At 47.4% G+C, this 15,314-nt stretch overlaps 1 protein-coding gene across 1 annotated transcript in view; it reads right to left on the reverse strand.

Moving 5' to 3' along the window:
- Positions 1 to 15,314, reverse strand: part of LOC138641476 (b(0,+)-type amino acid transporter 1-like) — a 174,924-nt gene that overhangs the window by 97,198 nt on the left and 62,412 nt on the right. The window lies entirely within an intron of this gene.

A 15,314-nucleotide genomic window follows, 5' to 3' on the forward strand; every position in this document is an offset into this window, starting at 1 on the left:
CTCTAATATGAGTTCCAGCCAAATGATTGTCAGGGCTGAGGTTAATCAGGCATGTCCAATTTTGAACTAATAATCACTTTGTTCTCCCAGAAATAAGCTACCATCTTACTGATAGGGAACACAGGAGCACTCAGCTGAACGTGTGTTCCTGTGTATGGAAAAGACAGCCAAGTCAATTGTCAAATGAACAAATAACCAAAGCATCTTCCAGCCATCAGTCATCTGATGTGTATGGAACTTTAGGTTCATATTCGCATCATCAAAGCTCTACCTTTCTGACCTTGAAAGCCACTTTCAGCTCTGAAAGAGGGTCACGAGCCACATCCAGCTCTCACTCCTCTCACATTAGTGATTCTCAAAGTCCCCATTACTGGTATAATGACAGCCAAACCTTTTCCACAGAAATCACAATGAGGCAGTATACCAAGATCCATGAGTCCTTGCAATACCTCCATTCAGTATTCTCACATCAAGCACTACCACCGCATCCAGCTTCGAGCACCTCTTCTGACAGGTAGTATCATTCAATCTCCAGCATACCAAACTTAAATTATCTCTAAATCCCAAAGTCCAGTATATGCAGATCCAGATCTGCTCTTCTGTGTCAGGTTACTCACAAAAATCACAATATGGAGACCTGCTCTTCATAGCTGTTTGCTAGACCAGGTGCTATTGCACAAAGCTGACAGATATGGATCCACGAGTCACAGGTTGGGGACCACTGCTCTAGACAGTGGTTGAATGTAATATAAACTCTTGGTCATGTCCTATCTAGCACTTAATATGAAATGTCTACAATGATCATGATTGTTATGAACTGGTGGTTTAGGAGCAACATGGGACGAGCTCTGAAGGAGGTGGTACCTGTACTGACCGCAGTCCCTAAGCTCAACACAAAACTAGAAGTAGCCGTGGGATGCTCCTGTCACTCCCTAGGCACCTCGTCACAGCCTGAGAATTAACTACCCCTAAAGATAGAAACAGGAAAACTATCTACCATCAGAGAAAATCCCCAAAGTATAGATAGCCCCCCACAAGTAATGACTGTGAGTGGAGAGGGAAAATACATACACAGAATGAAACCAGGATGTAGCACAGGAGGCCAGTCTAGCTAGATAGATAGGACAGGATAGAATACTGTGCGGTCAGTATTAAAAACTACAAAAATCCACACAGAGTTTACAAGAATCTCCACACCTGACTAAAGGTGTGGAGGGTAAATCTGCTTCCCAGAGCTTCCAGCTTAATTAATCCATACTGACAAGCTGGACAAAACATAGAATGCACAGAACGAATCAGTCCACAACATGTGGACAGAAAAAGAGCAAAGCAAGGACTTATCTTTGCTGAATTGGTCAGGATATCAGGGAATCCAACCAGGAACCATTGACAAGTGGCACTTGCTGAAGAGAAGAGCCAGGCATAAATAGCCAAGCAGAAAGACAATCAGTGGAAGCAGCTGCAGACTGCTAAATCCAAGGAGCAGCCATTCCACTTAAAATCACCGGAGGGAGCCCAAGAGCAGAACTCACAAAAGTGCCACTTACAACCACCGGAGGGAGCCCAAGAGCGGAATTCACAACACATGATGTTACTGTTCACATCATAAGAGTGTACCCTTCATTTTGAGTGACTGTTCAGAATAAGCAGTATTATCGGTGTGTAGAGTCAAACTGTATTGTGGTGATCCAGCAGCAAATCTGAGGAAAATTTGCAGTTAAAACAGCAATTTATTCAATACATTTTAAAATACAAAAACTCAAAAAAGAAAAAAGGAAAGTGACTATTCCCTGAAATATACAGTATAATCTGGGCCCTGGCTAGCACTCATTGCCAGAGATAACTTATGCTGCAAGGTTAGGAAATGGTTTGTGGATGTTGTTTGAAAAGGTGTTTGGTGGATTTATCTGTGACTGTTGCTAGGTTTTGAGTGTGTGCTAATTCCTTTTTCTTCTCCAACCTTTTTACCCCATCCTCCACTCCCCAGTGTTTACCCCTGTCTGTAGGAGTATATTTGTATGATTGGTATTTTCCTTTATCGCTGTTTCTAATAACTTGTTGTTAGTCTTCAGGTCATTGGTCAGTTCCCTCCCGTGTAGTTCTGGGATGATTCCTAATCTTTCTCAGAATCATTCTTACCCCACGAGGTGATATCTTGCATGAAGCCCCAGACCGAGGAAGATTGACAGTCATCTTGTGTTTCTTCCATTTTCTAATAATTGTGCCAGCAACAACTGCCCATCAAAGCCTTGTGCATGTCTACAATTTTGTCCCTGGTATCTTTAGACAGCTCTTTGGTCTTGGCCATGATGGAGAGGTTGGAGTGTGATTAATTGAGTGTGTGTCCTTTATACAGATAATGAGTTCAAATAGTTGCAATTAATACAGGTAATAAGTTCAGAGTAGGGGTGCTTGTTAAAGAAAAACTAGCAGGTCTGTAACAGACAGAATTGGTTGATAGGTGATCAACTACTTATTTCACGCAATAAAATGCAATTTAATTATTAAAAAATCATGCAATGTGATTTTTCTGGTTTTTATTTTTAGATATTGTCTCTCACAGTTGAAGTGTACCTACAATAAAAATTAAGAGACCTCTCCATTCTTTGTAGGTGGGAATACTTGCAAAATCAGCAGTGTATCAAATACTTATTTTCCCCATAGTAAGAGCTGTGACTAGCCCAGGGAGAGAGGTGCTATGAAGCATGATCAAGAGAACTTCATGGTAGTGAGGCAGGCAGGGTCTAGCTTGCAGCTAGAGCAGACCTTTTGTCTGACTACGTACTCAGCAGAACCACAAATTAAGTGGAGACCGAGGCAGTGTATAACGTGATCCTGAGCAGAGAAAAGAAAAATGACAAAACAGAGTGATGAACCGGTGACGTGTCCTGGGGCAGGACACATAGCAGTATGGCCTTGAGTTTACCAGACAGAGAGATAACGGGCCTGGACAGAACAAAGAATGTGAGATAAAGAGAGTGCCCAGGCAGTAGTTCCAAGGTGTCATCAAGCCAAGAAGTTAAGTATCTGCCATAGTGGAAACTAGTTCCCCTAAGCGAAAGGAGGACGCGGAACTATGGGTTGAGGATAGGACTCTCACTTATTGGACTGTTGTAGTGTGCTGGGTTGTGGTGAAGGCAGAGCAAGTTGGGGGCAGAAAAATGCAAGCCTTGAAGCAGAGGTGTATCTAGCTCTTCATGCACCCGGGGCAAAGGATCAGTTTGGCGCCCCCCTCAGATTTCTGCCCCCTATAAAGTCCTCAGATTTCTGCCCCCATAATGTCCTCAGTAGAGTTGAGCGACCTTGACCTTTTTAGAGTCGAGCCGGGTTTCGCGAAACCAGACTATCTCAAAAGTCGGGTCGAGTGAAATCGGCCGATTATGACGTAAAGTCGGGATCGACCGAAACACGAAACCCAATGCAAGTCAATGGGGCAGCATAGTCGGCAGTGACTGGGGGCCAGGAAAACACCTAGAGTGCCCATTTTAATGTCAAAACCATCCATTCTTCTTAATGAAGCTTGTCAAGCGTAATTTACCTTATAATAATTGGAAGGCATTTGAAATTGGGGGTCATTTGGCTAAAGTTGTGGTGGGTAGGGCTGGTTCAAGTAATTAGTGGGCCCAGGAAATCTGGACCACGTCACGGCAGTGGAGCAGGGAGAGGTAAGTATTTCAACTTTGCAAGTGCTGTGAACCTGAGCAAGCAGGGGGGGCCCACTCGTTGGCATTGGCACTGGCACAGGGCCCCTCAAAGTACAGCGGTGTGTTTGCACGGCGGGGGCGCCTCCCACCGGCAGCAACACTTTTGCGTACCATGAGAGGCCCTGTGCCAGTGACGTCGCCAACTAGTATTCCTCCCCCCACCTGATGAAGGAACCTGCACTTTCATCTGCACCTTCCTGTTTGTCCCCGTGTAAGGTGGTATGGTATGCGGGAAGGGGGACCTGACTTTCAGCAGGGTCACAATCTTGCAGTGTAGCGTGCACGGGAAATGTTGCGTTATGGGTCAATGTACCAGCAGACTCATCTATCACTGGCTGGGCAATGGGCAGGATGAGGAGGAAACACAGATATAGGCCCAAAGAATAAAGTGGGCTAAATGCAGTTCAAAATTGGTAACACAGGACTAATCAGGGGGCATTGCAGTGGAGGACAACTGGAATGAGAGGCTGACACAGAGAGTAGGCCCAAATCAGTAAGTAGTCGAAATGCAGTTCAAAATTGGCAACAGTAGTAAACAGGCGGCACAGCTTTGTTCAGTGGAGGAGAACAGCAAGGAGTGGCAGACACCGATAGTAGGCCCCAACCCAACTAGTACGCCAAATGCAGTTGTTCCGTTTAACCACAATTTAATGAGAGCCTGAAGATAGAAGTTCAGGAAAGGCAACCTGGAGAACACCTTGGAGTGGAACACACCATCTCTCTACACCCCATACCCAATTTGTAGGTCTAATGCAGCGTAGTTTCCAACAACTACTAAACGAGAGCATGATGATCGAAGCATTGGCGAGGAAACCTGGGGAACACCTTGGAGTGGAACACACCATCTCTCTACACCCCATACCCAATTTGTAGGCCTAATGCAGCGTAGTTTCCAACAACTACTAAACGAGAGCCGGAAGATCGAAGCAATGGAGAGGAAACCTGGGGAACACCTTGGAGTGTAACACACCATCTCTCTACACCCCATACCCAATTTGTAGGCCTAATGCAGCGTAGTTTCCAACAACTACTAAACGAGAGCCGGAAGATCGAAGCAATGGAGAGGAAACCTGGGGAACACCTTGGAGTGTAAAACACCATCTCTCTACACCCCATACCCAATTTGTAGGCCTAATGCAGCGTAGTTTCCAACAACTACTAAACGAGAGCCGGAAGATCGAAGCAATGGAGAGGAAACCTGGGGAACACCTTGGAGTGTAACACACCATCTCTCTACACCCCATACCCAATTTGTAGGCCTAATGCAGCGTAGTTTCCAACAACTACTAAACGAGAGCCGGAAGATCGAAGCAATGGAGAGGAAACCTGGGGAACACCTTGGAGTGTAACACACCATCTCTCTACACCCCATACCCAATTTGTAGGCCTAATGCAGCGTAGTTTCCAACAACTACTAAACGAGAGCCGGAAGATCGAAGCAATGGAGAGGAAACCTGGGGAACACCTTGGAGTGGAACACACCATCTCTCTACAGTGGAACACACCATCTCTCTACACCCCATACCCAATTTGTAGGCCTAATGCAGCGTAGTTTCCAACAACTACTAAACGAGAGCCGGAAGATCGAAGCTCAGGAAAGGCAACCTGGGGAACACCTTGGAGTGGAACACACCATCTCTCTACACCCCATACCCAATTTGTAGGCCCAATGCAGCGTAGTTTCCAACAACTACTAAACGAGAGCCGGAAGATCGAAGCTCAGGAAAGGCAACCTGGGGAACACCTTGGAGTGTAACAAACCCTCTCTCTACACCACGGAAGGGCTGATTCTTAGGAAGGAAGGCTGTCGAAAAGAAGCAGGGCGCGTCCGAGGGTGATTATATTCTTATTAGGTATATACTCACCCTCGGACGCGCCCTGCTTCTTTATTTGTAATGAATGTTTATTTGCAATGTGGTTTTGACTTACTCTATTTTTTTGGTAAATAATGATTTTATTATTTTCATTGTTTTGCATCTTCTTGGCAATAATATAAAGAAGACGCGACAGGACAACACTCGGTGGATGCCATATCTGTGTTTAAAATTGAAAAAACCTTTCAGTTAACTACTTGCAGGAGAAAGTTATTGTAGCTGGTGGCCATTTTTAGTACTGTACCAGATTTTTGTTGTATGTGTTTGTTTTTAATGTTAAAATGTCTGCATTTGATATCTCTCCAGTATTTTCTTTTTTATAAGCAAAATACTTATTTTTATATTTTCTGATGTTGGTTCCAGGGGTACACGGGCAGCAGTGGTGTGGTCAGTGGAGGCCTAGTGGAAGGAGTGACCGCAGACAGGCATCGAAGGCCTAAAATAATAACACATGGCTGTAGGCAATTTTAAATTGGTTCCAGGGGTACACGGGCAGCAGTGGTGTGGTCAGTGGAGGCCTAGTGGAAGGAGTGACCGCAGACAGGCATCGAAGGCCTAAAATAATAACACATGGCTGTAGGCAATTTTAAATTGGTTCCAGGGGTACACGGGCAGCAGTGGTGTGGTCAGTGGAGGCCTAGTGGAAGGAGTGACCGCAGACAGGCATCGAAGGCCTAAAATAATAACACATGGCTGTAGGCAATTTTAAATTGGTTCCAGGGGTACACGGGCAGCAGTGGTGTGGTCAGTGGAGGCCTAGTGGAAGGAGTGACCGCAGACAGGCATCGAAGGCCTAAAATAATAACACATGGCTGTAGGCAATATTAAATTGGTTCCAGGGGTACACGGGCAGCAGTGGTGTGGTCAGTGGAGGCCTAGTGGAAGGAGTGACCGCAGACAGGCATCGAAGGCCTAAAATAATAACACATGGCTGTAGGCAATTTTAAATTGGTTCCAGGGGTACACGGGCAGCAGTGGTGTGGTCAGTGGAGGCCTAGTGGAAGGAGTGACCGCAGACAGGCATCGAAGGCCTAAAATAATAACACATGGCTGTAGGCAATTTAAAATTGGTTCCAGGGGTACACGGGCAGCAGTGGTGTGGTCAGTGGAGGCCTAGTGGAAGGAGTGACCGCAGACAGGCATCGAAGGCCTAAAATAATAACACATGGCTGTAGGCAATTTTAAATTGGTTCCAGGGGTACACGGGCAGCAGTGGTGTGGTCAGTGGAGGCCTAGTGGAAGGAGTGACCGCAGACAGGCATCGAAGGCCTAAAATAATAACACATGGCTGTAGGCAATTTTAAATTGGTTACAGGGGTACACGGGCAGCAGTGGTGTGGTCAGTGGAGGCCTAGTGGAAGGAGTGACCGCAGACAGGCATCGAAGGCCTAAAATAATAACACATGGCTGTAGGCAATTTTAAATTGATTCCAGGGGTACACGGGCAGCAGTGGTGTGGTCAGTGGAGGCCTAGTGGAAGGAGTGACCGCAGACAGGCATCGAAGGCCTAAAATAATAACACATGGCTGTAGGCAATTTTAAATTGGTTCCAGGGGTACACGGGCAGCAGTGGTGTGGTCAGTGGAGGCCTAGTGGAAGGAGTGACCGCAGACAGGCATCGAAGGCCTAAAATAATAACACATGGCTGTAGGCAATTTTAAATTGGTTACAGGGGTACACGGGCAGCAGTGGTGTGGTCAGTGGAGGCCTAGTGGAAGGAGTGACCGCAGACAGGCATCGAAGGCCTAAAATAATAACACATGGCTGTAGGCAATTTTAAATTGGTTACAGGGGTACACGGGCAGCAGTGGTGTGGTCAGTGGAGGCCTAGTGGAAGGAGTGACCGCAGACAGGCATCGAAGGCCTAAAATAATAACACATGGCTGTAGGCAATTTTAAATTGGTTACAGGGGTACACGGGCAGCAGTGGTGTGGTCAGTGGAGGCCTAGTGGAAGGAGTGACCGCAGACAGGCATCGAAGGCCTAAAATAATAACACATGGCTGTAGGCAATTTTAAATTGGTTCCAAGGGTACACGGGCAGCAGTGGTGTGGTCAGTGGAGGCCTAGTGGAAGGAGTGACCGCAGACAGGCATCGAAGGCCTAAAATAATAACACATGGCTGTAGGCAATTTTAAATTGGTTCCAGGGGTACACGGGCAGCAGTGGTGTGGTCAGTGGAGGCCTAGTGGAAGGAGTGACCGCAGACAGGCATCGAAGGCCTAAAATAATAACACATGGCTGTAGGCAATTTAAAATTGGTTCCAGGGGTACATGGGCAGCAGTGGTGTGGTCAGTGGAGGCCTAGTGGAAGGAGTGACCGCAGACAGGCATCGAAGGCCTAAAATAATAACACATGGCTGTAGGCAATTTTAAATTGGTTACAGGGGTACACGGGCAGCAGTGGTGTGGTCAGTGGAGGTCTAGTGGAAGGAGTCACCGCAGACAGGCATCGAAGGCCTAAAATAATAACACATGGCTGTAGGCAATTTAAAATTGGTTCCAGGGGTACACGGGCAGCAGTGGTGTGGTCAGTGGAGGCCTAGTGGAAGGAGTGACCGCAGACAGGCATCGAAGGCCTAAAATAATAACACATGGCTGTAGGCAATTTTAAATTGGTTCCAGGGGTACACTGGCAGCAGTGGTGTGGTCAGTGGAGGCCTAGTGGAAGGAGTGACCGCAGACAGGCATCGAAGGCCTAAAATAATAACACATGGCTGTAGGCAATTTTAAATTGGTTACAGGGGTACACGGGCAGCAGTGGTGTGGTCAGTGGAGGCCTAGTGGAAGGAGTGACCGCAGACAGGCATCGAAGGCCTAAAATAATAACACATGGCTGTAGGCAATTTTAAATTGGTTCCAGGGGTACACGGGCAGCAGTGGTGTGGTCAGTGGAGGCCTAGTGGAAGGAGTGACCGCAGACAGGCATCGAAGGCCTAAAATAATAACACATGGCTGTAGGCAATTTTAAATTGGTTACAGGGGTACACGGGCAGCAGTGGTGTAGTCAGTGGAGGCCTAGTGGAAGGATTGACCGCAGACAGGCATCGAAGGCCTAAAATAATAACACATGGCTGTAGGCAATTTTAAATTGGTTCCAGGGGTACACGGGCAGCAGTGGTGTGGTCAGTGGAGGCCTAGTGGAAGGAGTGACCGCAGACAGGCATCGAAGGCCTAAAATAATAACACATGGCTGTAGGCAATTTTAAATTGGTTCCAGGGGTACACGGGCAGCAGTGTTGTGGTCAGTGGAGGCCTAGTGGAAGGAGTGACCGCAGACAGGCATCGAAGGCCTAAAATAATAACACATGGCTGTAGGCAATTTAAAATTGGTTCCAGGGGTACACGGGCAGCAGTGGTGTGGTCAGTGGAGGCCTAGTGGAAGGAGTGACCGCAGACAGGCATCGAAGGCCTAAAATAATAACACATGGCTGTAGGCAATTTTAAATTGGTTCCAGGGGTACACGGGCAGCAGTGGTGTGGTCAGTGGAGGCCTAGTGGAAGGAGTCACCGCAGACAGGCATCGAAGGCCTAAAATAATAACACATGGCTGTAGGCAATTTAAAATTGGTTCCAGGGGTACACGGGCAGCAGTGGTGTGGTCAGTGGAGGCCTAGTGGAAGGAGTCACCGCAGACAGGCATCGAAGGCCTAAAATAATAACACATGGCTGTAGGCAATTTTAAATTGGTTACAGGGGTACATGGGCAGCAGTGGTGTGGTCAGTGGAGGCCTAGTGGAAGGAGTGACCGCAGACAGGCATCGAAGGCCTAAAATAATAACACATGGCTGTAGGCAATTTTAAATTGGTTCCAGGGGTACACGGGCAGCAGTGGTGTGGTCAGTGGAGGCCTAGTGGAAGGAGTCACCGCAGACAGGCATCGAAGGCCTAAAATAATAACACATGGCTGTAGGCAATTTTAAATTGGTTCCAGGGGTACACGGGCAGCAGTGGTGTGGTCAGTGGAGGCCTAGTGGAAGGAGTGACCGCAGACAGGCATCGAAGGCCTAAAATAATAACACATGGCTGTAGGCAATTTTAAATTGGTTCCAGGGGTACATGGGCAGCAGTGGTGTGGTCAGTGGAGGCCTAGTGGAAGGAGTGACCGCAGACAGGCATCGAAGGCCTAAAATAATAACACATGGCTGTAGGCAATTTTAAATTGGTTCCAGGGGTACACGGGCAGCAGTGGTGTGGTCAGTGGAGGCCTAGTGGAAGGAGTCACCGCAGACAGGCATCGAAGGCCTAAAATAATAACACATGGCTGTAGGCAATTTTAAATTGGTTACAGGGGTACACGGGCAGCAGTGGTGTGGTCAGTGGAGGCCTAGTGGAAGGAGTGACCGCAGACAGGCATCGAAGGCCTAAAATAATAACACATGGCTGTAGGCAATTTTAAATTGGTTCCAGGGGTACACGGGCAGCAGTGGTGTGGTCAGTGGAGGCCTAGTGGAAGGAGTGACCGCAGACAGGCATCGAAGGCCTAAAATAATAACACATGGCTGTAGGCAATTTTAAATTGGTTCCAGGGGTACACGGGTAGCAGTGGTGTGGTCAGTGGAGGCCTAGTGGAAGGAGTCACCGCAGACAGGCATCGAAGGCCTAAAATAATAACACATGGCTGTAGGCAATTTTAAATTGGTTACAGGGGTACACGGGCAGCAGTGGTGTGGTCAGTGGAGGCCTAGTGGAAGGAGTGACCGCAGACAGGCATCGAAGGCCTAAAATAATAACACGTGGCTGTAGGCAATTTTAAATTGTTCCAGGGGTACACGGGCAGCAGTGGTGTGGTCAGTGGAGGCCTAGTGGAAGGAGTCACCGCAGACAGGCATCGAAGGCCTAAAATAATAACACATGGCTGTAGGCAATTTTAAATTGGTTACAGGGGTACACGGGCAGCAGTGGTGTGGTCAGTGGAGGCCTAGTGGAAGGAGTGACCGCAGACAGGCATCGAAGGCCTAAAATAATAACACATGGCTGTAGGCAATTTAAAATTGGTTCCAGGGGTACACGGGCAGCAGTGGTGTGGTCAGTGGAGGCCTAGTGGAAGGAGTGACCGCAGACAGGCATCGAAGGCCTAAAATAATAACACATGGCTGTAGGCAATTTTAAATTGGTTCCAGGGGTACACGGGCAGCAGTGGTGTGGTCAGTGGAGGCCTAGTGGAAGGAGTCACCGCAGACAGGCATCGAAGGCCTAAAATAATAACACATGGCTGTAGGCAATTTAAAATTGGTTCCAGGGGTACACGGGCAGCAGTGGTGTGGTCAGTGGAGGCCTAGTGGAAGGAGTGACCGCAGACAGGCATCGAAGGCCTAAAATAATAACACATGGCTGTAGGCAATTTTAAATTGGTTCCAGGGGTACACGGGTGTTATGGCTGGCAATCAGGCAACACAGCGTGCAGTAATCAGCGCACATACAGAGATCTGGCAATAACCAAATACAATAGGACGAGCTCTGAGACGTGGAATCTCTGTAGACTGCAGTACCTGATCTATCCTCACACAACTATAAGCAGCAGTGGATTGCGCCTATCACTACCTATGCAACTCGGCACTGCCTGAGGAGCTGACTAGCCTGAAGATAGAAATACAAGCCTGACTTACCTCAGAGAAATACCCCAAAGGAATAGGCAGCCCCCCACATATAATGACTGTTAGCAAGATGAAAAGACAAACGTAGGAATGAAATAGATTCAGCAAAGTGAGGCCCGATATTCTAGACAGAGCGAGGATAGCAAAGAGAACTATGCAGTCTACAAAAAACCCTAAAATGAAAACCACGCAAAGGGGCAAAAAGACCCACCGTGCCGAACTAACAGCACGGCGGTGCACCCCTTTGCTTCTCAGAGCTTCCAGCAAAAGTTAATAGCAAGCTGGACAGAAAAAACAGAAAACAAACTAGAAGCACTTATCTAGCAGAGCAGCAGGCCCAAGGAAAGATGCAGTAGCTCAGATCCAACACTGGAACATTGACAAGGAGCAAGGAAGACAGACTCAGGTGGAGCTAAATAGCAAGGCAGCCAACGAGCTCACCAAAACACCTGAGGGAGGAAGCCCAGAGACTGCAATACCACTTGTGACCACAGAAGTGAACTCAGCCACAGAATTCACAACAGTACCCCCCCCTTGAGGAGGGGTCACCGAACCCTCACCAGAACCCCCAGGCCGACCAGGATGAGCCACATGAAAGGCACGAACAAGATCTGGGGCATGGACATCAGAGGCAAAAACCCAGGAATTATCTTCCTGAGCATAACCCTTCCATTTGACCAGATACTGGAGTTTCCGTCTAGAGACACGAGAATCCAAAATCTTCTCCACAATATACTCCAATTCCCCCTCCACCAAAACAGGGGCAGGAGGCTCCACAGATGGAACCATAGGTGCCACGTATCTCCTCAACAACGACCTATGGAATACATTATGTATGGAAAAGGAGTCTGGGAGGGTCAAACGAAAAGACACCGGATTGAGAATCTCAGAAATCCTATACGGACCAATAAAACGAGGTTTAAATTTAGGAGAGGAAACCTTCATAGGAATATGACGAGAAGATAACCAAACCAGATCCCCAACACGAAGTCGGGGTCCCACACGGCGTCTGCGATTAGCGAAAATCTGAGCCTTCTCCTGGGACAAGGTCAAATTGTCCACTACCTGAGTCCAGATCTGCTGCAACCTGTCCACCACAGAATCCACACCAGGACAGTCCGAAGACTCAACCTGTCCTGAAGAGAAACGAGGATGGAACCCAGAATTGCAGAAAAATGGAGAGACCAAGGTAGCCGAGCTGGCCCGATTATTAAGGGCGAACTCAGCCAACGGCAAAAATGACACCCAATCATCCTGGTCAGCGGAAACAAAACATCTCAGATATGTTTCCAAGGTCTGATTGGTTTGTTCGGTCTGGCCATTAGTCTGAGGATGGAAGGCCGAGGAGAAAGATAGGTCAATGCCCATCCTACCACAAAAGGCTCGCCAGAACCTCGAGACAAACTGGGAACCTCTGTCAGAAACAATATTCTCAGGAATGCCATGTAAACGAACCACATGCTGGAAGAACAAAGGCACCAAATCAGAGGAGGAAGGCAATTTAACCAAGGGCACCAAATGGACCATTTTAGAAAAGCGATCACAGACCACCCAAATGACCGACATTTTTTGAGAAACAGGAAGGTCAGAAATGAAATCCATCGAAATATGTGTCCAAGGCCTCTTCGGGACCGGCAAGGGCAAAAGCAACCCACTGGCACGTGAACAGCAGGGCTTAGCCCTAGCACAAATTCCACAGGACTGCACAAAAGCACGCACATCCCGTGACAGAGATGGCCACCAGAAGGTTCTAGCAACCAACTCCCTGGTACCAAAGATTCCTGGATGACCGGCCAGCACCGAACAATGAAGTTCAGAGATAACTTTACTAGTCCACCTATCAGGGACGAACAGTTTCTCGGCCGGACAACGATCAGGTTTATTAGCCTGAAATTTCTGCAACACTCTCCGCAAATCAGGAGAGATGGCAGACACAATGACTCCTTCCTTGAGGATACTCGCCGGCTCAGATAACCCCGGAGAGTCGGGCACAAAACTCCTAGACAGAGCATCCGCCTTCACATTTTTAGAGCCCGGAAGGTATGAAATCACAAAATCAAAACGAGCAAAAAATAACGACCAACGGGCCTGTCTAGGATTCAAGCGCTTGGCAGACTCAAGATAAGTAAGGTTCTTATGATCAGTCAAAACCACCACGCGATGCTTAGCACCCTCAAGCCAATGACGCCACTCCTCGAATGCCCACTTCATGGCCAGCAACTCTCGGTTGCCCACATCATAATTACGCTCAGCAGCAGAAAATTTCCTGGAAAAGAAAGCACATGGTTTGAACACTGAGCAACCAGAACCTCTCTGTGACAAAACCGCCCCTGCACCAATCTCAGAAGCATCAACCTCGACCTGGAACGGAAGAGAAACATCAGGTTGACACAACACAGGGGCACAGCAAAAACGACGCTTCAACTCCTGAAAAGCTTCCACGGCAGCAGAAGACCAATTAACCAAATCCGCACCCTTCTTGGTCAAATCGGTCAATGGTCTGGCAATGCTAGAAAAATTACAGATGAAGCGATGATAAAAATTAGCAAAGCCCAGGAATTTCTGCAGACTTTTTAGAGATGTCGGCTGAGTCCAATCCTGGATGGCCTGAACCTTAACCGGATCCATCTCGATAGTAGAAGGGGAAAAGATGAACCCCAAAAATGAAACTTTCTGCACACCGAAGAGACACTTTGATCCCTTCACGAACAAGGAATTAGCACGCAGTACCTGGAAAACCATTCTGACTTGCTTCACATGAGACTCCCAATCATCTGAGAAGATCAAAATGTCATCCAAGTAAACAATCAAGAATTTATCCAGATACTCACGGAAAATGTCATGCATAAAAGACTGAAAAACAGATGGAGCATTGGCAAGTCCGAACGGCATCACCAGATACTCAAAATGACCCTCGGGCGTATTAAATGCCGTTTTCCATTCATCTCCCTGCCTGATTCTCACCAGATTATACGCACCACGAAGATCAATCTTAGTAAACCAACTAGCCCCCTTAATCCGAGCAAACAAGTCAGAAATCAATGGCAAGGGATACTGAAACTTAACAGTGATCTTATTAAGAAGGCGGTAATCAATACACGGTCTTAGCGAACCATCCTTCTTGGCTACAAAAAAGAACCCTGCTCCCAATGGTGACGACGATGGGCGAATATGTCCCTTCTCCAGGGACTCCTTCACATAACTGCGCATAGCGGTGTGTTCAGGTACGGACAAATTAAATAAACGACCCTTAGGGAATTTACTACCAGGAATCAAATCGATAGCACAATCACAATTCCTATGCGGAGGTAGGGCATCAGACTTGGACTCTTCAAATACATCCTGAAAGTCCGACAAGAACTCTGGGATGTCAGAAGGAATGGATGACGAAATAGACAAAAATGGAACATCACCATGTACTCCCTGACAACCCCAGCTGGTTACCGACATAGAGTTCCAATCCAATACTGGATTATGGGTTTGTAGCCATGGCAACCCCAACACGACCACACCATTCAAATTATGCAGTACCAGAAAGCGAATAACTTCCTGATGTGCAGGAGCCATGCACATGGTCAGCTGGGCCCAGTACTGAGGCTTATTCTTGGCCAAAGGTGTAGCATCAATTCCTCTCAACGGAATAGGACACCGCAAAGGCTCCAAGAAAAATCCACAACGTTTAGCATAATCCAAATCCATCAGATTCAGGGCAGCGCCTGAATCCACAAACGCCATGACAGAATACGATGACAAAGAGCACATTAAGGTAATGGACAAAAGGAATTTGGACTGTACAGTACCAATAACGGCAGAGCTATCGAACCGCCTAGTGCGTTTAGGACAATTAGAAATAGCATGAGTAGAATCACCACAATAGAAACACAGTCTGTTCAGACGTCTGTGTTCTTGCCGTTCTACTTTAGTCATAGTCCTGTCGCACTGCATAGGCTCAGGTTTACTCTCAGACAATACCGCCAGATGGTGCACAGATTTACGCTCGCGCAAGCGACGACCGATCTGAATGGCCAAGGACATAGACTCATTCAAACCAGCAGGCATAGGAAATCCCACCATAACATCCTTAAGAGCTTCAGAGAGACCCTTTCTGAACAAAGCCGCTAGTGCAGATTCATTCCACAG

This window comes from Ranitomeya imitator, chromosome 6, assembly GCF_032444005.1.
Source record: "Ranitomeya imitator isolate aRanImi1 chromosome 6, aRanImi1.pri, whole genome shotgun sequence".
Lineage (NCBI taxonomy): Eukaryota > Metazoa > Chordata > Amphibia > Anura > Dendrobatidae > Ranitomeya > Ranitomeya imitator.